The 24691-nt window shown below is 40.4% G+C and overlaps 1 pseudogene across 1 annotated transcript; it reads left to right on the top strand.

Moving 5' to 3' along the window:
• The first annotated feature begins 798 nt into the window (after positions 1 to 798).
• On the top strand, positions 799 to 18743 carry LOC309601760 (betaine--homocysteine S-methyltransferase 1-like; annotated as a pseudogene). Its single transcript has 8 exons — positions 799 to 837; positions 4876 to 5008; positions 9802 to 9920; positions 11917 to 12108; positions 12707 to 12853; positions 14325 to 14507; positions 18036 to 18264; positions 18545 to 18743. The product of its transcript is annotated as a betaine--homocysteine S-methyltransferase 1-like (transcript).
• Positions 18744 to 24691: the final 5948 nt, after the last annotated feature.

Below are 24691 nucleotides of genomic sequence, written 5' to 3'. Positions count from 1 at the left end.
TTGACAGAGAAATGCGAGGCACGGGGGGAGGGGGGGGTGGGAAATGCACCTCCTGCCCACAAGGAGAGGCCTTCGCGGCCCGGTGACCCTGACCGGCACCTGGTGGAGCACTGCAGGCCGGCAGAAGGAGCTGTATTCCCCTTACCTTCCCCCCCCCGCCCCCCGCCAGATAGCTTTACACTTCTGGGGCCGCGCCCTGGGGCAGCACCGCCCGCGCGGAGGCCACGCGCTGAGAGCCGTGACCGTTAACAGCTCCTCTGCCAGCGCCTCCCCACCGCATCCCGCCCGGAGCTCCTCACCGCCCCCGCGCCCAGCCCGGCCCGGCCCGCGCGTGCCCGCGCCGCCGCCGAGGGGCCGCAGGGCAGCCGCGGCGGCGGCGGGGGGGGGGTCGGGCCGGCCGCCGCGGCGGGAGGTCGCAGCCGTCGCAGGGCTCTCCGCAGCACCGCGCTCATCCCGCGCGCAGCCCGCCCGCAGCAGGGATGGAGAGCGCTGGCCAGCCCCTTGGCCGAGGGGGCAGCCCGGAGGAGCTACCGGGCGCCTCCCGATCCCCACCCCCAGTGCTCGTCCCCGAGCCAGGCGGGGGCGGTGGCGGGAGGGGGCGGGTCAGTCCCGGGCCGTGCCAGGGCGCCCCGCGGAGGCAGGGGCCGGGCCGGCCGGGGGTGTCGCTCGCAGCGCTGCTCACCGCGGCCCGCCTCCTCCCCGCGTTATAAAAGTGCGGGCTGAGCGCTCGGGTTATCTTCTGCTTCGTGCCGAGTCGTCTGGGTAGTCTCAGGTAGCCAGCGTCCTTTGGCGAGGAAAATGCTGCCGATCAGGAAGACCACGAAACAGGGCAAAAGGATAATTCCCCCACCTCCCTCCCCTGCTCGGCCCCGGTCCCCTGCTCTCGGCGGGCCCGTTCCCCTGTCCGGCGTGGGGGCAGCGGCGGGCGCTGGGAGGGGTGCCCCTGCCGCGGTGCGGGCGCTGCCCTAGCGGGACCACGCGGTAGGGCAGAGGCAGCCTCGCGCCGGTGCTGCGAGGCGCGCAGGCGGGGAGCGGCGGGAGCTTCCCAGCGGCACAGGGCAGAGCTCGACTCTGGGTCGGGCTGGGGCTCCGCTGTACCCGGCCGCCTCTCCCGCCCCCTCGGGGTCCTGCCCGGAGGCTTTCCTGGGGAGCTGCTGCAAAACTGGCACAACCCGCAAACCGCACTTAACCTCCAAGTAAGGTACTCGGTATTTCTGCGGGTAAGGGCATATTGTGAAAAGCTAAAGTAAAGACGTAATAATAACTATACCTATTCAGCATCAAACCATTAAAGACATTTGGACACTGTTATGAGATAGATAGATTAGATTCAACTTAATGCTGTAACAGCTCACAGAATCTTGATTTCTCTCAACACATAGATTGAAGCCACCAAAGTTCAAAACCATTTTGCTTAATATTATTTGATATGCAAACTAAGCAGTGCTCACAACACATTAAAATTGTAAATATTGTAAGCATAAACCTTCATTGGATGGGATTCCTGTCTCCAGCGTCCTGACAACTCTAAAAGCCCCAAATTGCTCTTCCCTTTATTTATATGACTGAATACCAACAGTGTTTGTAATAGGAGCGCAGTCTCCAATATATGCATGCCCTTCGCACTCTCATTTAGCTAAAGAAATAAGCCAGTATAAAAGGTTATTCAGGCATCAGCCATTCTGGCCATCAAGATAAACATTTGAGCAATATCTAAATCAGACTCTCTGACATATACCAGTACTGCTACCCTGCAGTGCTGCTTGGGAGGGTCAGTGGAATCATGTATTCTACCTTCTGTTTGGAAGGACAGTATTATTAGTAGGACACTGGACACTTCTTACTCAGAACTGTTTTTATTTGGTTTTATATGTAGCATATAAGTCTAGAGTAAGAGAACAGAAGGATATGGGAAGAAGTCTATGAACTCTATGCCTTTCAGGTAGCTCAGTTATAAAGGAAGGAGGTGAGGAGGTATTTGTTCTGCTGCTTATTTTTTGGCACATGCCACCTAACTTCAGACACCTAGCAGAAGGCAATTGCCCTAGGTTCTCCTACAGGCAATGGACAGAGATAAGCCTTTCTTGAGGGCTCACTTAAGATCTGAATAGTTATTTTGAGATGCTTTTTTTCTCTCCACCGATGGAAAGATAGGATATAGGTAGACCAAGCAGGCTTTTCACTTATATGGTTCGGTTACATTCTTAAAGTTGGTTGGGGGAATATCTTCATACAGTCATTTGCACTCCTTCCGTGGATAGATGTATGGACTGTGGTGCAACTTTGTTCATGGTAGCAAAAGTGAAGCAGTGAAAAGATGGCTCAAAAAAGCCCTGGTTAGCTTTTTACAGATACTATTTCTTGTTATTTAATACCAGATCTGTGTACTACTGGATCACTTGACAGTACAATTTTGATCTGGATTGGGCATGAGCACACAGTTGTAGTTCTCTGGGGCAGAACAAAACAATGTTGATGCTGAACTCATGCTAGCTATATGCTGTTTGAACCAATGGTATTTTATCCAGTATAGATAAAGTAAAAATGGTGTGAAGAGATGATATCAGACCTATAATAAAGTCTGCAAAAAAGTTATTTCCATTTTGAGCCAATCTGAACTGACAAAGTAAGTTTAAGCACTTTGTGCTTTATAGTTATGTCACCTGCTATTAGATGCCCTGATGCTAGGTTTAATATATCACAATATATTATATATTAAGATACCACAATCTATTCAGTCATGGCTTATGTTGCTTCTGTGTGTCAAAAGTGAAGATTATTTTAAAGTGCAGTTTAAAAAAGCTAGAACTGTGAAGGGAAACTGCTGTTAAATCCTAGAAGGGACTTGAAAAAAAAAACCTGTTGATTGTAGTGCATTTAAATATATCTATATATTGTGTCAACATGTATCTATTGTAATGTAATCTTCAGTTAACAAGCAACAACTGAGGTTGCTTATACATTTAAGATTTTTTTTTTTTGTTTTCCCCTCTGCACTCCTGTTCTCTGCATATTAAACTTCTGAAGCAGGCTCTGTCTGTAAAAGATTCCTTGGCAGGCAGAGGAAGCAGGGACTCAACCAGTGATCCCTTGGGTGCCTTTCTCTGGCCCCATTTGAGGCATTCTGTTACAACTGCAAATTAGTTAATTGCAAACACAATCTTTACAAAGCCTCCTGACATTTACACTTACAACAGAATTGCCCTAATAGACAGGCACGACTTGTAGACTTATTGAAAATTACTGAGTTTTGGAGACTGAGTATTGTAGATTGAGTTTTGCCCTGGTCCTGCTGAAATAAAGATAAAAGCTTGCACTTTTTCTTAACGTTGTAAAGTTAATTACGTCAATATTTTGGAAAGTCCAGAATGTGCAATGGAATGTGATGCAGACATCTGCAAGCCAACACTTGGCCTAGCTCATATATCTGCACAGCAACACTGTGCAGAGAAGCCCCATCACCTTGCTGCTATGTCAGTGCCTGGGCCAAAAACGCCGACCCTCTCAGCCAGGCTTTGTGGCCTCCAAGTAGCCTTACACTGCTATGCTTGGTACTGGAACTGGCATAGTTGGCACAGTGCACCTTCTTGTTGGAAAGGCATACTCTCATGCTGCCTAAAGGGCAGTGCTGAGATGTTATAAGTGTTTTTCTTTCCTGGATGTATGGTGTGAGATAATTGAATGAATGAAGGAGAAATTATCAAGAAAGATAATCTACTAAAGGTTGGAGGCTAATTGTTAAAAAACCCTTCCTCTCAACACAAAAAAACACACTCAACTCTATGTCCGCAAGGTGCTTTTTTTTCCCCTACTCCCTCAAATTTCATCTACTGAAACGCTAGTAGGCCATCAGGAAAAGATAACTATGGACAGCAATTTCAGTCTTACCTTTGATTTTTTAAAATCTTTTTCTGTACCCACTACCTTTGTTAATGTAATGGGTCTGCATTAATCCACTTTTTAAAGTCAAATAGAATTATGTTTGTAATCTACTGGCAGAATTTAGTACTATTTAGTATAACAGCAAGGTACTTTTTTGAAAATTTGAACAATCCAATGAAGCAATGAAAGGAATACAAAAAATAATATGTATTAGGTGCAATCAATATATTTTGTATTCATGTTTTTCATTTTACAAAAAAAAATAATTACCACTTTCCTTGTGTTAGTGTAGAGTTCAAGGCAGAAGCAAGGTTAATCACAGGGTGCTGTAAGGTTTGTAATTTGGCATCTTAAAACATTTCTGGGCTGTGCAAAAGAAGCAGGATTTTCTTTCATTTTGTAAGTCTAGGTAAGGAAACCCAGGCCAGTGAAAAGTCTGTCAGAAAATGGAGGCCAGCATTCTGAGATGTGTCTTATTTGCTAGGAAAATGTTACATGCTTACTTTTTTTGATGCTTGTTGTGCCATCTTGTGTCACAAGCTACTTGTGCTGAGGCTCTGTCATGATGGCATTTGTAGCTAAAGAGCAAATGAGCTAATGAAGAGGTCAGTGATACTAGTGTTTCATTTTAAAAAGTTTCACATATATTTTACAGGAGAATTTGAGACTGTGTTTTACTTTCATAGGAATGGAATTAGACCATTGACTTCTAGTTCTGGGGACTATATCTCTGGAATACAATAAACTGAATAATTAAAAGTCTTATGTAATATATATGCATATATTAACGCCTTATGTTGTAAAACAGATCACCTACTATTCTTTAAAGAGAATTTCAAGAAGGAAATGGATTACTTCTTATTATTATGGCAAAGATGTTTCTGGTAGCCCACAAATAATTATATCTGCTTTGCAAATACAGGAAATGTCAACAAAGGAAGCCCACAAAACTGAAGAACTGTAATTATTAACCTTTCTTCCTGCTTTCTGCAGGGTATTCTAGAGCGTTTAGATGCTGGAGAATTTGTGATTGGAGATGGAGGATTCGTCTTTGCTCTTGAAAAGAGGGGGTATGTAAAAGCTAGGCCTTGGACTCCCGAAGCAACGGTAGAACACCCAGAAGCAGGTCAGTTTTACTGGGAAATGGTGATTCTATAGTGAAGGTAAACATGGTTGGATAAATAATAAATATATAGGAACCTGTAGTGGGTTGCTTGACAATGTAGAATTACACACTGTTAAGAATAGTCTAAGAATCTATAGACCCCCTAATCATCGTACCCCTTATTCTTGCTCTAACACTGGTCAAAAGCAGTTGGTTGGGAAAGAATATGAGTAGTGCAAACATACAGTGATACCTCTCCAGAATGCTTTCCCAGTCTTCAGTAATTTGTAACCCAGGGACTTTTTGACACAGATATGGTATCTTTGTATTTAATAACATTCAGTGATTTCTCTCTCATGGACATGTCCAGTCTGTCCTTGAGCTGATATCAAGTTTATCCTTCACAACATCTTGTGACAAAAAATTCTGCAGTTAACTATCTGTTTTGTTGTGTTCTGACCATTATAAATGAATACAGTTTGTTTATTAATTCCTTCAGGAAAACGGCAGCTTTTAATAAACAATGGAATGGAAGAGGAGTATTTAATGTATCTGGCTCCACTGTGAAATGAGGATTGATAAACCTCATAAGAACCTAAGAATTGCAATAAAATTGCATCAGTTGCTGTGCCAAGGGTGTTAACTCAACTTCTGCCTATCCCATTTAATGGAGTGACTGTCTACAGTGGAGGGGGGCAAAATGAGCAATCATTCTATGCCTTACAGCATAAAGATTATAGTGTTTAGCATAAATAGTGCAAAAGCAGGTGCTATTATCTATTTATGTATGCTTCATTACAATAAAGCATTTGCCCTAGTAATATCATGTGCAGTTAATCCCACAAGCTAATTCAGAATGTCCTGGGAAAAAAATTTTCTTTGTTCTGTCTTAAGTGTATGTCCTTCCAAATTAGTCTTTTTCCTCTATAAAGGGGGAAGAAGGAAGAAGAGGAGAAGGAGAAATAGAGATCTTAGCCCTCTCTATTACATTGCTTTGTACACCTTACCTATTTTTTCCCCTAATCCTTCTCAGCCTTCAAGTGTTACTTTGTGTAGCATGCCTAACTTAGGGTCATGGACAGCCTTAGATAATGCAGTGCTCCAGCAAAGGTTTAAAGGGTGATGACCTAATTTGTTGAACCTCATCTCCCAAAAATACATCCTATCACCTCTCTCTTTCTCTCCACCTGTACCTTTTTCTGCCCCTGCGCATTCCATCTTACAAATCGTAGCGCTTATACCATGCTCTTTGTTTCCCCTTTGCTTATTTCTTTTGTACCACAAAAGTCTTTGACCCTCTCCACATGCCTTCTCAGGAAGTGTAGGTCTCGGTCCATGGGGAATGCAAGACATTACCTTACATAGAGGCAGTTGCAGATGGCTTAAATAGGCTAAATTGGCACACAGATTTGTTTTAAACAAGTGATCAGTAGTCATAGGTTAGCCCCCTACTGATTTGCTAGAACATATTGCTCATGTCTGTAACATAACACTTTTATAAGCCCTTTGTAGGCTATTTATAAATACACCCTTAACTGGAAATGTGTTCATTTCTTTCAGTGCAGTGTGCTGCCTCCCCTCTGTTATTGCTCTTTGCTCCTGCATGCTCAAGGGTCATGTTATTTTGAAAGCAGGTGTAAAGAACAGAAGGACCAACTGTCTGAGCCAGCTGGTGTAAAAAACCATACAACTACCGGCCTTTCTTGTCTTTGTAAGGAATGAGGGAGGTTCTGAGATTGCAGCAAGGAATGATGGAGGGAAAAAAAAAAAAACCAGAAAGAAAAAAAAAAAAAAAGTGAGTTGAAGGCCATTATCTCCGTTACAAGGGAGGAGAAGTTTTGCCAGACTGACAAGTTTAGAAATGAGATCTAAATATTTCTTCTGAGCCAGATCAGGTATCTGAGCTACTGCTCTGTACTGAGCAATATGCATATGCACTTACTGCCCCCATCTGCTGTTAGCTTAAGTCTGTGTCTTTTGTGAAATGTCCAACTCATGGTAGATTGAAATGAAAACTCAGTGTTGTATGTCTGACTCCTAAAATGCATCAAATTTAATAATTGTTTAGCCTCATATGTGGCTGTTACCTCATTTCTCAAATAGTGGAAGAAAACATAGCTTCAGTAACATGCTAGAAGTCACACAAGAAGTAAATTAGAGTGGTTTGGGTTTTTGATAGCATCATGCAGACTACTGTGGGCTTGATAATACTAAGTGTATTCTAGTGGTAAAAATGATTTGCCTGGGATTGAATGAGATTCAGGCTGATACTTTACTTATAATGCTATTCTTTCCCTCCAAATGCAGACCCATTCAAGAGTCTGCTGTTCACATACCTGATAGTTTGGGATATAAAGTTCCTTATTCATACGTGTTAGATTATGTTTCATTTGCCTACCAATGTCTCCATCCTTATTCACACAAATCCCAAACATTCTTCTAGGAATGCAGGAACCATATTTAAAGAGCACTAACCATGGGGGTAAATAAATCTAGTTTATTATGGAAATGTCATAAAGCATTTGTGAAAATATTTGTAGATTATTTTTTCCTTTTCACATTTCCTGACTAGTGTTCATCAATGATTTTTCATGGGGGCGAATAGAAAAACAAACTACAGAACACTAGAAACATACAGAGACAGTCCTTTTAGTTGGGCTCAGTAGCCTGTTTTAATGATGTAGGAAAAAGAATACTCTCTGCACTAGGAATGTTTTGACTGTGTAAAGGCTGTAAAACTGAAATTTGATCCCGATAGTTCAGGCAAATTCCAGGGACTCTTTGAATTGTAGCTCTGCTAGAATCTATGTTCCTGGATAGTTCTTTGTGACTGCTGTGTTAAATCACAGTGTGGTTACCCAAGGCTGTAATTAGAAATGAAATACTGGTACTAGTAGAGAAAAGCAAGGGACACCACACTGTTCCTTCACTGAAAGCAGATGTGCTGCTGTGTATGCAGATTGACTCTAGCAACTCAGACTACCGTTTGAGCTTCTCTGGCATAGAATGCTGTGTTTGTTGTAGCTGAAGGCAGTAATTTTATTCTCGTGACACATTAACATGTTTCCCTAATGACACAGATTGTCTGTAGACAATGAGGTATGATGAACCAAGACTTCAGGAAAGCTTTTCCAAACATCTGCCATAGAAACTGCAGTGTTCTCATGTCTCTATACAATATCTAGGGAATAAATTATTCCTGTATTTGCTATAAGTTGTTGAGCGTTTTAACTCTGTTTTACATGATAAGTAGTGTTCTAGAAATTATTATAATTATTGTTTTGTGGGTTGTTGTGGTTTAGCCCCAGCCACCAACTAAGAACCACACAGCTGCTCGCTCCCTCCCTTCTCCCTGATGGGGTGGGGGAGAGAATCGGAAGAGTGGAAGTGAGAAAACTCATGGGTTGAGATAAGAACAGTTTAATAACTGAAATAAAATAGTAGTAATAATAATATTATTATTAAAGCAAGTAATGCATGATGCAACTGCTCACCACCCACTGACCCATGCCCAGCCAGTCCCCGAGCAGCGATCCCTGCCCCCCGGCCAACTCTCCCCAGTTTATATACTGAGCATGACATCATATGGTACGGAATAGCCCTTTGGCCAGTGTGGGTCAGCTGTCCTGGCTGTGCCCCCTCCCAGCTTCTTGTGCACCTGGCAGAGCATGGGAAGCTGAAAAGTCCTTGACTAGTGTAAGCCCTACTTAGCAGCAACTAAAACATCAGTGTGTTATCAACATTATTCTCATCCTAAATCCAAAACACAGCACTATGCCAGCTACTAGGAAGAAAATTAGCTCTATCCCAGCTGAAACCAGGACAGTATCCACCCCTTATTCTATACCATCTATGTCATGCCCAGGTCCTATCCTTTCCAATACATTCCAATTAATCACCACCACTTTTCCAGTCTTTTGATATGTACACACAGATATCATTCCCTTAGTCCATGGGCCATCCCTCTAAAATGTCCGTTGAGTTCATTCGGTCCATGACTTTGGGCTTCATCTCTCATAACAGTCCTATAGGGCAGGAGAGATGGTGTGTGGTGTTGGGTTGTTGCATGCTGAAGCCAGTTATGGTTCTATCACCGCTGCACTTTGCTCGGTTCCATCAAAGTTCATTCTTCATTAATCTGGGTGATTCTTACTGTGATTCTGTTGATATAGCATATAGCCACCATAGAAGTGATGACATACAGTATTATATAGCAATTAACATCATACCATTCAGTTCATTGGCTATTTTCACCCAAAATCAAATCCCCTTGAGGTACACATTGCAGTGCATGTTTCGCATTCATGGATAACCTGTGCAATAGCGTCCATGGTCAGGTCCAGCCCTCGATCGCGAGCCCATTTGTCTGTTGCATCTCTTCCTTGATGGCCTGAGGTGTCATGGGCCCACCGAGCTATAAACAATCCACCCTCATGTTGCCAGTCCAGATCCACCTGAGCCACTTCAATCTTAGCAGCCCGATCCACCTGCTGGTTGTTTTGATGTTCTTCAGTGGCCCGACTCTTGGGTACGTGAGCATCTGAATCTACTGATGAACTAAATATAGAAATCTTCAGTCATTCTTAGCAGAGAATAACTAAGAAGGAAGTTTTCTACCTAATGTTCTAAGAGTGGGAAGAAAGGAATTCTACACAGACTGGGGTACTGCTTCTACTCCCTCATAATGGCTCTTCTAGTAAACACAGTATCACTTCTTTTACAGTAACATTAATTCAATAAACATTTAGTTTTGGGATAATAATAGTAATAACTGTACCAAACATCTCTTCTTTGTCTCTTTTAATTCTTTGCAGTTTGTCAGCTTCACCGGGAATTCCTCAGAGCTGGATCCAATGTTCTGCAGGCATTCACATTTTATGCCAGTGAGGACAAACTAGAGAACAGGGGCAATTATGTAGCTGAGGAAATAAGTGTGAGTAAAATACTATTTTGATGGAGATATGAAATAAGTGTATTCATTTCAAAAGGTTTAATAGAAAGAATTATCAAGTATTTTCACAGTTTGTCATAACAGTTTTGGTTATATTTGAGGACCAAAGAATGAGATGGTGCAATTTCAGAATTTGGAATAGTAAGAAAGACAAGGTTAAAGGGGAAAGAAAAAAAAAAAAAATAACAAAATGGGGCAAAGATGAAGAGAGGAAAAAGGATGCCCACATCTTATTTTTCCCATCTGAGGAGATAGTTTACTGGAGTTTTCATACAAAGTATAGGGAGGACTAAATGCACAGAGAGCAAAATCAATTGTAAAAAAAGAAATGCTTTAGCATCCAGAGAAACAAATCAACTGCAAAAATGGTGAAGAATCCTGGAGAATAATGACTTGCTAATAAGAACTGAATGTTTTTTTAGGACCATGTCTTCAATAAAATATCAACTAAAAAATCCAAGGTATACACTGTGGTCAGTATTCCCCTTCTCATGTGTAAGGGTAATCTGGTACAGTAACAGAAGTACTGTGTTGGTGTTTTCTTACCCCCTACACAGAGGAGTTGTAAGATGTTGGGTGCCTTCACTAGATGCAGGCCCCATCTCCACTGGGACTTCTGGCACAAACATTTCTAGATAGTTCCTTTGAGACTAGAAGATTTGTCGTTGGGTGTTTTCTCTGATCTTTTCCCCTTTGGTCCTATTGTCTATTATTTCAGCCTCTGGAAAATAGAGAAGATTCTCCAGGGCGCAGAGAGGAAGGAATATATTTATGTGAAGATATCCCAAGTCAGAAACTAGAACAATCTGGACACTAGGGAAACACTTGAGGCTTAATTAAGAGGTTAAGACATTAAAATGTCATATGACCAAATTTATCTGAAATGCTGTACCTTTACATTCAATAGATGCAACATCGAAATGTCTGAAGTGATATCCCAGAAACATAGTGCCTCTGGAACTAGCCATGCTGCAACGAAAAATGATAAGAGGGGTTGGGAAAGCAACTGGAAACTGGAATGCATTGCAGCAAAACTTTCAAGCTTGATTTGCTGCCAGTTCTAGAAGCAGTTTCCTCCAGGCTCTAACTGGTTTATGGCTCCAGCTCCTGGTGTTCCCAAACACGTACCTGAGCAGAAGTGCAAGTGGAAGACACTCTGTCAGCAATAGCCTTAAAAATCATCTGGATGTTTTGAGGCAGCCATGGAAAACTTCAGCTGAGAGAAACCTATGTAGATTCTAAGTAGCCCATGGGCCACAAAGAAACCTGCTCTAATCAGTCCTTGTTATCTATCCCAAATAATGATTCTTTTCCAAAAATCTTTTTTTCCCAGCTTAACCTCTTTCACAAGCTGTTCTAGTCATCCTGGTTTGGGTATACAGGGAATGTGTCTTTCAGTCTAGGTGATTAATTAATCATATATAGTGATAAGTTTCCCTTTGCTATTCTTAAATTGGTAACTTTAACATCAGGTAATTAATGACATCCTTTTAAAAGTGCCTTAAATGACTCTATATCATATCATAGCTTAAATTTTGAAAATTATCAAAATACTAAAATAATACATTAAGAAACAGAATGAAAAATCAATTGAAATTACTACTTTTTTTTTCCATCCACAAAATCTCAGAATAGAAGCAGACACTTAAGTGTAACTAACTAACTTATTTTCTAAGAGGAAAAAAAAATTCTGCTTCACACCAAATATTTGCTTTTTTATAGACTATTTGTGTAAGATGTATTAAAGGTAATATGTTTTTGTATTAGTGTTTGATAATATGATAACTTATAAGTTGCAAGAAATCTGTTTCTTAATGTTTGTTATTTTTTTGAAAAATGCTGATCTTCCTAATCAATATTATAGAAAAATACATTTAAATTATAAATGAATATGAAGAAGTCTTTTGTCCTTTTTGTGCTCTGAAATTACATGCATATCTCTGACCAGGTAAAAATGATGTAATCTATATTCATATAGTGCCAGAAAGTGAATGAAGCTGCTTGTGACATTGCAAGAGAAGTGGCTAATGAAGGTGATGCTTTAGTGGCTGGAGGACTCAGTCAAACACCATCATACTTAAGCTGCAAGGATAAAGCAGAGGTTAAAGCAGCCTTTCGAAAGCAACTAGATGGCTTTATGAAGAAGAATGTTGACTTCCTAATTGCAGAGGTAAATCTGTAAAAAAGTACATGCCTTCAGCTGGCACAGTGTGTTAACTTTAAGATGTCTAGTCTACTTTAGGGAATACAAGTATATATTGCTTCCTTCTTTAAAATTTTCTGTTATACTTTTATTCCAGTAGAATCAGATGTTTTCTAAATGCACAGCAGTATCTGCAAGCGTCCTAGAATAGGACCTTGAACCCTAAATTTCTATCATCTCAGTCAAGTCAAATTCTGTACCAGTACAAAGAGGATAGATTAATGTGATCTTGATTAGTTCCTGTTTCCTCCTGTACTCCGTAAGTAACCAACCCATGGTGACTTTTCTAGATGAAAATAGTTCTTCAGGGATAAATCCCTGATTAACCCCCTGTATGGGCATTCTTATTCTGAAACATGAGTATCTTTTTATTTTGGATTTAGTTTTCCTTCTGACTTTTTAAAATCCTTTTTTAACTGTGTGGTCAGTGAACTCAACTGAATTCTGTTAGTGTAAATCAGAAAAGAATCAAGTCATTGTATTGCTGGTGAATTTGGGGTCTGGATTAATGTGTTTATGTTTCATCTCCAAGAAACGAAAGTAGTCCACTTTTAATTTCTTTCAGTATTTTGAACATGTTGAAGAAGCTGTCTGGGCTGTTGAAGTCCTAAAAGAATCTAGGAAGCCAGTTGCAGCTACAATGTGCATTGTCCAGAAGGAGACATGCATGGCGTGCCCCCCGGACAATGTGCTGTCCGACTGGTAAAGGCTGGTAAGAATCTGTTTTAATCTGCACTTTAAAAGTATGGAACAAAGTTAAGTCCTTAATCATTGAGATAAATGGATGTGTATCTCAAGTAGATAGCTTCCCAATTATACTTGATGAAAGTTTTGAGCCTGTGGAAGAGTTTCTATGTGTACTTTACTAGAGCAGTCTTGTAAAAAAAAGTATGAAAATGCAGCTATAAAATCCTTATTAACCAGGATGGTATTGGGAGCAATAGCCACAGGCAGCTGATACTGAGTAGAACAAAATCCTAAAACTATTCAAAGTTGATTACAGACCCAGCCCCAAATTCTGGGCTCAGGATTATGAAACATAAGCAGAATCCAAAGCCGCCTTTGATTCTCTGCTCATGTTTTTAGAAATGTGTGGAGCACAGTTCAAATCCAGGATGAGAGAATAAGAGAATGAAAAAATTAATCTTATTGCCTATCAAATGCTGTGTTTTCTGCAGGACAAAGGGAAGGGCAGAAGGAATTAATCAGGGGCATGATGGACCGACCATACAGGGGTTTTATTATATCTGTTCTGAACTACTCTTTTCCTTTGGAGTTAAGAGTTGAAATCCAAAGGCAGAACCTGTGTTAGGAACCTGTTAGCTATTTGTATATGTGGCTGTACATAATCAGTCTTCACTGATTGAGCACTGATGAGAAAAGCAACTGCATGAGGGTGGGAGATGTGATTCCTCATCAGGAAGGTAAAGAGTGCAACTGAGATGTAAATGGAATGATCAGCCTCAGGAGAGTTGAGGCTGGCTCTAATCCAACTACCTTGTTGTCGTGGTTTAACCTCAGTCGGCAACTAAGCACCACACAGTCACTCGCTCACCCTCCTCCCCTTCCTGGTGGGATGGGGGAGAGAATTGAAAAAAAAAGTAAAACCTGTGGGTTGAGATAAAGACAGTTTAATAGGACAGCAGGAAGAGAAAATCATCATCATCATCATCATCATCATCATCATAAAAGAATATACAAAACAAGTGATGCACAATGCAATTGCTCACCACCTGCTGACCAATGCCCAGCCTGTCCCCGAGCAGCGATCCCTGCCCCCCGGCCAACTCCCCCAGCTTATATACTGAGCATGACGTCATACGGTACGGAATAGCCCTTTGGCCAGTGTGGGTCAGCTGTCCTGGCTGTGCCCCCTCCCAGCTTCTTGTGCACCTGGCAGAGCATGGGAAGCTGAAAAGTCCTTGACTAGTGTAAGCACTACTTAGCAGCAACTAAAACATCAGTGTGTTATCAACATTATTCTCATCCTAAATCCAAAACACAGCACTATGCCAGCTACTAGGAAGGAAATTAGCTCTATCCCAGCTGAAACCAGGACGCTTGTGTTCATAGTGCTGGTGTACAGATGGACTGCTCTGCTTATGGAGTGCTGTGGCTAAGAACTTTCACCTCCCACTTCCTAGGGAGATGTGACTTGAACTTATTTATTTTCCTCCTCCTAGGTGCTTCTATTGTTGGAGTCAACTGCCATTTTGACCCAGATACCTCCCTGGAAACTGTGAGACTGATGAAAGAGGGCTTGCACGCTGCTAAACTGAAAGCTCACCTGATGTCCCAACCACTTGCTTTCCATACACCTGATTGTGGGAAGCAAGGATTTATTGACCTTCCAGAATTTCCCTTTGGTAAGACAAGGGTATCTTTTTTTTTTTTTTTTTTAATTTATTTACTGTCTGTTCCTTTTTTTCCCCTAGCTTTTAGCAAAGCTGAAACTGCAAGGCATCCTCCTGTACAATAGGATCAGTCTCAATTATCCTGTCTGGCATTCTGCATAGATGGATTGGGTTAAAGATCATCCAGATAATGAGAGTATTTCAGCAGTATCACAGCATGTGACTGAAAGTGAAATTATGATGAAAACAGTTAAAGTGCCACAACCTAAATCAATTAAAAAAAAATGTTGTTTTTTTTTTTCTTGTGCTATAGAACCTTGTTCAGGACAGCTGTAAAATAGTCCAAAGAAATTAACAAGAGCAAATACACTAAAAACAACCCAGACTTTAAATGCCTTTGGACTGGAGCTCCCCAGCATTCTCGGTTGTGACGTCTAGCCCATGAGCCCTATAATGTTTACCTGCATAGGGATTTAATGTATAATGCATATGCGGAGCTGGATCATTAGTATAGGTGCATGATTCTTGCACTCATAATGGTTCAGTCTTGCAAGTGTAACTGTCTAAGATAAGTGAGATTAGAGAGAAAGCAGAAGAGGGAATATGTTCTTTGATGTTGCTTACAAATGGATTAGCAGTTTGGAGATGGATTCATCACTCATGCTCAGCAGAAATTCTACCCAAAAGACCGAAAGATTCAGCCACTTTATGTGTATATAAGGCTTGTGTATTTAGGGCTTATTCCCACCTGGGATGTAGAAGGTCACATCCTCTTAAGATAAGAGGAAAAAAGCAGCCTAAACATTTTAAAATTGATTAGAAAAATGCCTTCATTTTCAGATATCATACATTCTTCTTTTCAAGATCAGCCTATAAAATAAGGTATTAAAACAACTGAAACTTGAATTTTTAGGAAAAAAAAAAAGATATGGATGTGATTTTCAGGAAGATATTTTATTTTAAAAGTCCTCTCTACGTAAATGAAGGAAAAAGAATAAAGCATGAGCCTGAGGCATTCATTAGATAATAACAACATGTCTGGGTTCTGAAAATACTCTGGGATGTTTAAAAGTGTCAGGAACTCATTTATCCTATTCATTCCTTCGTATAACTCCTCTGATTGCAAGCAAAAATGATAGAACAGATGCAGTAAGTAATCAAGTTAATTGAAGGATTCACTCTTTGGTTTGTTATGGTTCTTGGTTTGTATGTTATAAGCAAACTGTATGAGATGTCAGTTTTCAGAAATTTCATGAGTCAATTGGAGAAGCCTGGTTCTGTGAATGTTTGCACTACCCAGAAGGAGCAACTGATCACTTGATGGCAGAGAAGTAGTTTGGTAAATCATTGTTAAACTGACCCAGTTGACTCTGCTTTTTGTGGAAGGCAATATGCACAAAGAGGCATTTAGGTATTTGAAGTGTACATAACCTCTGTACAGGCCAACAAGATCTCAGTTTCTAGAAAAGCATTGGCTATGTTGTATTGGCAAACTCCAGCATCTAGATACCAGCAGTATTTATTTATCTTTAGAACTTTTTCCAGTTTTCTGTGTTTTCCCTTCTGTGTTACTGCAATTGCTCTCAAATGTCACCAGTTAAGCAAGGACAATGTTTTAGACAGAAAAGTCCTGGTCAGTCAAAGCATACCCAGTTATCTCAAGAGTAGACGTACAGAGGGGCTAAATCTAGGCGCACATTACAATCTTCTCATCAGAAGTTGATGAAAATTTCAATATCTTTTTACTGTAAATGATAACATAAACTGTTAAGCTAGAGATATTTAATTCTGAATAAAGCCAAGAAAAATACTGTACATTGACAGGCACGGAAAATAGAATGTTAGTCATTTTTGGGAGGGGGGAAGAAAACCCCACAAAACGTGATCTATGTGGCAACTTCTTTTCGTAGCATACTGCTTGTTTTCAATCACCATGTTTCACCATGTGTGGCCAGTTCTTATGGCGGAGTCTATCCATGTTTCTTCAGAGCTGTTAGGTTGGTGCTGTCCTTATGCTCCTGAAACACAAGGACTGATTGTGACAGGGTGGGTGACGGAGAAGACAGGGAAACACCCTATACTGTTCTCCTGGAGTTTAGTTGCTTATACGGGTATAAATTGAGTGCAAGATGCTGCATTCTTACTGTTGATCGTTTTGTATCAATTTTGCATTAGCTTTTTAATGATATATGAGAGACAAGGAAATCATGAATTGATGCTTCTGATGCTTTCTCTCACATCTGCAGGACTGTACACAAACTTTTATTTAAACAGCTTTCTAAGATAGCTTAATCTGGTTTTCCTTCTGATATTAGACCATCTATTTTTCCGTTGTCCAGTCTTTCCCTCTGAGACCAATAATTTTCTGTTTAAGACCATTTCATTTTTTTCCCTTCTGTTTTTTATTTTCTGACTCTGTCTCTTTAACTACTCACTGGACTTTGAGCAGATCTGCTTTGCATCACCTTCTTGCATATTAGGCATTTCTGGGACAGGATGTAGGAAGAAGAATCCTACTTCTGCTGTGGTGCTGGAACCTTACTACCTCACCACGGCTTCTTTGCCTAGAGGAATGTTCAGTGCCCAGACATCATGCTGCACTCTCCTCATAACCAAGCTGATTCATCTCCTGCAGATGTGCATAAAGAAGTGGGAGGATTTTTATTCCTTTATTCCTGTATTTTTATTCCTTCAAGTTTCTTCTCCAGTCCCTGGTCTTTTCTTTCCAGTTCTGCAACTCCTGTGCCTCCTTCCCTTTCAGGTGTGCTTTTCCTTGTTCTTCTCACTTTCTGTTCCTTTCCTTCCACACGTCTTTCCTCTCAGCTCTGGCGTCCCTCCGCTCTGCTTACCACAACCTGCAACACGAAGAGGGGTTCAAAAGAAAGGTTGCATCTTAGCCATCCTAAGTCATCTACACACAGAACTTTCCACAAGGAAGTGGCTTGAGGCAGCAAACTGCTTATGGATGGGCTTATAACTAAGTAAGGGATGGGCTAAGAAATAGCTACAGATCCCAGCTGTCAGCGAAACAACTGCCTGCCATTAGCTGGTCATGGAAAAAAGTGTAGTAAGCATTCCTGAGGAATAACAAGCAGGCTTATTCCTGTTGCAGGTAGGCTGATGATACCTTCTCCTTTCACAGATTAGAGTACTGTAATCAGATTTCCCAGATATTGATTGTTCATTAAGAACTCTTTGGACTTGTGGGCATAACATTGAAAGTGCTCCAGTACTTCAGCTAAGAACTCTGGCAGAATGGCAAGCATGTGACTTAGGGCTTGATCAGTCTCAGAAGATATTAGGTGCTGTTTTTCAAAGCCAAAGCAGCTTACAACAAGCATAGCTCAGCAAAGCATAACAGAATCTAAAAGCTAGACTCCTGAAAGTTTGCATTATTAATTCTAGCTCAGACAGCTCAAACATCTACATCTACAACCAGTTTTGCAAATAGTGTGCAAGTGTCTCAATAATGTGATTTCTTACAAAAAAATGCGGTGAACTGGAGCATGGTGAAAATTTAAGATATGAATGTCTTTGCAGGTCTGGAGCCAAGAATTGTAACTAGATGGGATGTTCAAAAATATGCAAGAAAGGCCTATGATTTAGGAATTCATTTCATTGGAGGCTGCTGTGGATTTGAGCCATATCACATCCGAGCAATAGCTGAGGAGCTGGCTCCTGAAAGAGGATTTTTGCGAGAAGCTTCTGAGAAACATGGCAGCTGGGGCAATAACCTGAGCATGCATACCAAACCCTGGGTCAGAGCAAGGTATGTATATCTGAACTGGAAAGCACACCAGCACCCTCCTTATAAAGGCTTACATTGGTCCATGCAGCAGACTAGCTTAACCAATATGGAGGTCTAAATATAACCGTAAACATTCTGTGTTAATAATTTTGAAGAATTAAATTTGATCTGGGAGCAGTAAAAGGGGCAAAGGGGCAGTAGGAGAGCTACAAAAATTCTCATCCCTCTTCAAAATGAACATTTGGTCTGAATTAATGTGAAAGTAATGAAAGTTTTGTAATATTTCCTTTTCTTTCTTTAGGGCAAGAAGAGAATACTGGGAGAATCTGAGGCCTGCTTCAGGCAGGCCATATTGTCCTTCAGTCTCAAAGCCAGATGGCTGGGGGGGGGGGGTAACCAAAGGAACCAGAGAGCTGATGCAACAGAAAGAAGCAACAAGTGAACAACAGCTGAAAGAGCTCTTTCGGAAACAGTTGTTCCAATCCACTGCAGTTGTCTAAATGTTAGAATGATTTATCTACAGACCATCTCATGCTTCACAAGAAAAATCTGTGAAGATGAGTGCCCCGTTGATTTATCAGTTAACATCTAATGAAAGAGACAAAATGCAAAAATAATGTGATTACAGATTAATATGTCAAACTGATAATAAAATCTTTCTCTGGACGAATAGTTTAGAGAAGACACAGTCAGAAGGAGTTTTGGATTCTCATAACAACTGAGCTTCTTGTTAGCTAGGTGCCATCAACTGGGTAGACACAGAAATACGTGGAAAGTAATAATTGACTCAACTCACCTGTGAAAAGAGAAAAAGCCATCTATAAATACAGTATCCATGGACTTCCACTCCTGAGTCTGTTTTCAGTTTGGGATTATGTAGGAATTTCCTCAGGATTTGTTGAAGGCTACTTCAGGGACACACAAGCTGCCAATGCTTCAGACACACAGTTATCTGTAGCCACTTTCTTGACTTCAAGAGAATAAAAGTAAACTAGAAAAATGCATCTTATAAATGGAATCAAAAGATAAGGAAAATGAGAATGAGCTCTTGCAGGAATTTCTTACATGCAGGAGAAAGGTTCAGAGAACTTTTAGGAAAGAAAAATGACAGGTAAATAACTCACTGTTTTTGTCTCAGGGTACCACGTACACAAGATTTACTTCTCTGGAGACTAAAACGGTTAAGAGATTATTCTGAAATTTTGAAAAGTCAAATAAATTAAAAGTAATATGATGGAATAGTATTGTATTATCTTCACACCTTAAATCATGAGAGCTCAAACAGAATAACGTATCTCCAGTAAACCACTGTAATTTTCAAATGATCCAGCTGATTTCTGGATATCTCACTTGAAACACTTGGTTATCTCAAAATAGCATTTAAAACTGAAGCTTCCTAAAATATAACTCCTGTATATAAGCGTAGTAAAACATTCCATGATTCTGTTTAAGCTGATTGATTCAGTCTAGAGAAAATTAGCTATAAGAAGAGATGAAAAACCCTGTTAGGAAATAGATTAATCCACCTAAGTTAAGAAAACCCAAGGACATCTGTACGCTGAATTTGTTGAGAAGCGTTTTCTTACAAAGGATATCACTACACTTGGAAACCATAAAGGACACGTTTCCATAGTTAATTTTTGTGAATTACCACACAACTTTCAGATTTCTCTCTAGAATCCCATTCCCACCCATTCTACATTAAAGCCACTACTTTTATGAAAAATATGATTCTTGAAGTTAGAGTGTTGAAAGCTTTTGTTGGGCTACTTTTTATGTATAAGCTTATTTCATTATTTCTATCCGTGTTGATATGCTGCAGTTCAGGAAACTTATAAACATGCAACACTTTAGTGGGAAACTTCAAATATCCTTTTCAGACTGTTATTGGCAGACAGATTTTTAGAGAAAGCCATCTGCCTTCATCATGCTTATAACAAATTGAAATAGTTACTAGCTGGAATTTTTGCCTGAAAGCCAAAAGTAGACAAATCAAGAAAGTGGATATTTTAAAATGTAGATTATTTGGAAAGCATCCATGTAAGTATATATGCACTACATTAAACTTCTTCCTAAACCTTTCCGGAAGTTCTCCCTGCGTAAAGCAGAATAACGCAAAATCTGCAAAACAAAAGGGGCAGATCTTTGATCGCCACCAAAATGCATGCATGCAAAAGACATATGCATGATAAAGAGGCTTAAAATACAAGCTACAATTGCTACATAAGTGTTTTGAACGATCATTACCAGTTTAGAGACTTCCTGTGGCAAAGGATGCAGCTTGACCATCATACTATATGTAAGCAGCTGGACTGATTTTTTTTTTTAAAACAGTCCAAGCATATGAAAATTCCTATTGAAGTGAATGAGTTCACAACAGACTATTTAAGAACTATGGTATTTAAGAAGATGATAAAATATGATTTTAAGCACTTAATTTTAGATACTCAGTTTAAAAAGGGCCAAATTTTAACAGACACTAATCATGATGAGAAACACTGAAAAGGAGTTTTGAAGTCATTCAAACTAAGAGCTGACACAAGGGGGGAGCTATACAAGCCCTATTTGATTCATATCACAGGCTGGGCTTAGAAAGAAATTGACAATGGGATGAAAATAAGTTGACAGGGTGCTTTATTGATCACTACAGAAGCCCCAAACTCTCTGGGGGAAAAAAAAAAACAAAAAACCACAAAGCAACCAAAAAAAGGCAAAGCACGCAAGACTGAGAAGCAAAGTCAACAAAGCTTTATTTCCCATTTCTTTCTGTGTAACATTTTGGAGAAGGGTAAAGGAACTGTTAGATTTGTTAAAGCTTTCTAATGGCTTATTACATGACTTGTGAAGGAAATAAGACACAGGCTGGCAGCGCAATCCTAGGAAATTTGTTTCCTTAACAAAGCTTGCCTGAAAACTTAGATAAGTGGAAGTGAAAGAAGTTCACCTCCTATATTTAGTACCCTAAGGCAGGATCAGCTACTCATAGGAGATAGTTGTTTAACCTGTTTAACCTGTGTGGCTATGCACCTAATGATGGAGCTTCTGTGCCAACCTCAGGAACTGTGGTAACGTCACTCTTCTTAACAAATTTTTCCTAATTTGACTATTCCTTGATGGGATTTAAATCCATTATTTCTTTTCAGCTCATTACAGACACGAAGAATTTATTCCCTTTGTCTTTGCTGAAGTCTTTTATGTATTTGAAGATTTGCATACATTCCTTGTTTCTCTCTCTCAATTGACCAGACCCTGTTCATTCGTTCTTTCCCTGTGGCCTCCGAGTCTGTGAATCATCATAAACCCAGAGATCACCTCCATCAGATCTTTTCTCGGCGCTTCCTAGCTCTATGTTTGTGGGGTTTTTTTTGTTGGTGGTGTTGGTTTTTTGGGTTTTTTTTGGTTGTTTTTTTTTTTAACCTGGAAGCAAAAGTGAAGCGATCTGAACCTTGGAAGTTCAGATCCGGAAGAGAAAATCCGAAGTCTTTGATATCTAAAGAATAAACCTTTACTCACAAGGCTGAATGTAAGGACAAGAGAGTGAGGAGGAAGGAGCGGCAGAGACAATGTGTAATGAACTGACCACAACCTCCATTCCCAGTCCACCTGTGCTGCTTGGGGGTAGGAGGTAGAGAAATCGGGAGTAAAGTTAAGCCCGGGAAGAAGGGAGGGGTTGGGGGAAGGTGGTTTAAGATTTGGTTTTATTTCTCATTATCCTACTCTGAGTTGATTGGCAATAAATTAAATTAATTTCCCCAAGTCGAGTCTGGTTTGCCTGTGATGGTAATTAGTGAGTGTCCTTATCTCGACCCATGAGCCTTTCATCATATTTTTTTTTTTTCTCCCCCATCCAGTTGAGGAGGGGGAGTGATAGAGCAGCTTGGTGGGCACCTGGTGTCCAGCCAAGGTCAACCCATCACACTGTTCTTTTGAGAAGAGAGTTTTCTAGGAGTCCTGCCGAATCTGAAATCTCCATGTACCACAAATTTCTTCCTAAAGCAGTTGGTAGCGCAAGGCTTCTTTTTCAACTCTATACACGAATGCAGTGGTAGGTTCAGCGACAATTTTTAACATTACAAGAAGTGGATTCATGTAGCTGTCTTGTTCTACGCCATTGACTTTATAAAATATCTAACAAACTAATCTCATTTCATCCTGCAATGTGTTAAATTATTTTAAGTATAGATACCATTGAAATAGGATGGGCAGAATATTATCATAAAGTATATTATTTCAGCATCTTGCTTTACTACAAAAATTCTTCTGTATTACTTTTTCTTTATGTTCCACTTTATTGACAGAGATGTTATCTGACAAGTTTTATATGAGCTATCAACCTCCACTACATACAATTACATGGAATTATGATACTAAATTTGGTCAAGAGTGTATACATCTGTATACACACAGCTCCTGAGACACACAGTAATCAATTAAATCCCAAATTTAGGAATCTGAAGATGGAATTTCCATATATTTTAGTCAACTTCACCTCAGAGCTTCTGTGTCCGGTAAAGGTGTAAATCTGAAAAGAAAAGCAAATTTGGGTAACAGGACTTGATGCAATCAGAGTGAAGGACAGTTGCAAAGAAATGGATTTCAAAGCAGATTCAAGAAATGTATGTTTGGAATAGGGAGACGAAGCACGATTCTATCATCTCATGACTAACAAAGCAACAGCAAACGCATCGATCAAAGGATGCTTTACAAGCATTACCAGTTATCGATGGGTGGTTCAAGAGCATGGGCGTTTTGTAGCATTCATTTGCAAACATTTGCATGTCATTATTTCAGTGCCGTTGAAGAAAGAGACCAACTGGCAACTAAAACACGGGAGGGAAGTGGTCAAAAGCAAATAAGCCCTGCTTTGCGATTTACCTGCTTGCAAATCAAGAGAGTGCTATAAAGAGACCGAACCTGTTCAGCCCAGTAGGCTGGTCTTTGCCTTTTGGCAGAGAGAGTAGCAAGCTTTGTAGCAGGTGCTATGCAAAATCCCTTGATTTTTATTTCTAATCAAACAAAAAAGTAGGGCAGTTCCACCCAAGAAAAAAAAAGAATAAAAAGACCGTACTATTCTTTGGGTCAAGCAGCAGTGTTCTTCTGCCACATTGGGAAGGAAGGGAAGTCTTTTCCTGTAAAGGGAAAGGCTTGTATGCAAGAAAGCTTGCACGTTCTTTTCAATTATGTCAGTTGGCCTGCTGGAAGATCCTCCTGGCTCTTCCTACAAACCTTTCTGTAAAAAGGCATTTCTTAGTAGTATCACAGTACTACAGCGTCAAGAAAAAGCAAAGATGTGTCCTCTTAAGGCAAAAGCTCTACAAAATCTTTAATTTTTTTAAAAAAATCTTGTTTCTCACCATATAATTTCTGCTCAGACTTTCTATAGGAAGAAATGTCATCAAATTGTACTTTAAATACAGAGGCTTGTAGCAATCTGTGCAAATACTGCCTCCTGGCGACTCTTTGTATGGCTACACGATGGAGGAAGGTGGACTCTCAAATGGCTTCTCAAATTTGTATACACAGACAGAAATCAGAAGAGCAATTAATTTCTATTTAATTTCAGAACAGACTTAATTACACCTGTATTTGTTGCTTAACAAGGAAGTTTTTTTCTTTATAAGCACTGTCAAAGCTAATTACGTCTCCAGTTGTGCAACATTTCATTCTTATTTTACTGCCGGAATAAAAGGGCTGGACTGAAGTTTTTCTTTGAATATGGCTAGATCAGCTCTTTATTTTAAAAATACCTCTCTCCATGGTGGTCCACTTGCCTGGGTGACATAGAACATCTGCCTTGAAGGGATACCTTTCCTTCACTCCTGACAGGAGTCGCCTCCAGAGGCTGAGGGCTTGTGCCCCTTTTCCAATCGCTTTGTCAATGCCCCCTTCCCTAGAAAGGGATCCCAGCTGCTTGGCTTCCCTAGCCTCTAATTCCAGGCTAAAGGATGGGGGAGAGAATTGAAAGAAAAGGGGGAAAAAAAAAAAGGAAAATTTGTGGGTTGAGATAAAGACAGTTTAATAGGACAGAAATGGAAGGGAAAATAATAACATTAATGATAAAAGAATATACAAAACAAGTGATGCACAATGCAATTGCTCACCATCTGCTGACTGATGCCCAGCCAGTCCCCGAGCAGTGATTGCTGCCCCCCCAGCCAAATCCCCCCAGCTTATATACTGAGCATCATGTCATATGGTATGGAATAGCCCTTTGGCCAGTGTGGGTCAGCTGTCCTGGCTGTGCCCCTTCCCAGCTTCTTGTGCACCTGGCAGAGCATGGGAAGCTGAAAAGTCCTTGACTAGTATAAACACTACTTAGCAGCAACTAAAACATCAGTGTGTTATCATCAACATTATTCTCATCCTAAATCCAAAACACAGCACTATGCCAGCTCATAGGAAAAAAAAAAATTAACTCTATCCTAGCCGAAACCAGGACACAGAGGAA

The sequence above is a fragment of the Platalea leucorodia genome, assembly GCF_965183815.1.
Source record: "Platalea leucorodia genome assembly, chromosome: W".
In the NCBI taxonomy this organism is placed as follows: Eukaryota; Metazoa; Chordata; class Aves; order Pelecaniformes; family Threskiornithidae; genus Platalea; species Platalea leucorodia.
The sequence above is the reverse complement of the archived record's forward strand: the minus strand, read 5'-3'. Positions and strand labels throughout refer to the sequence as shown.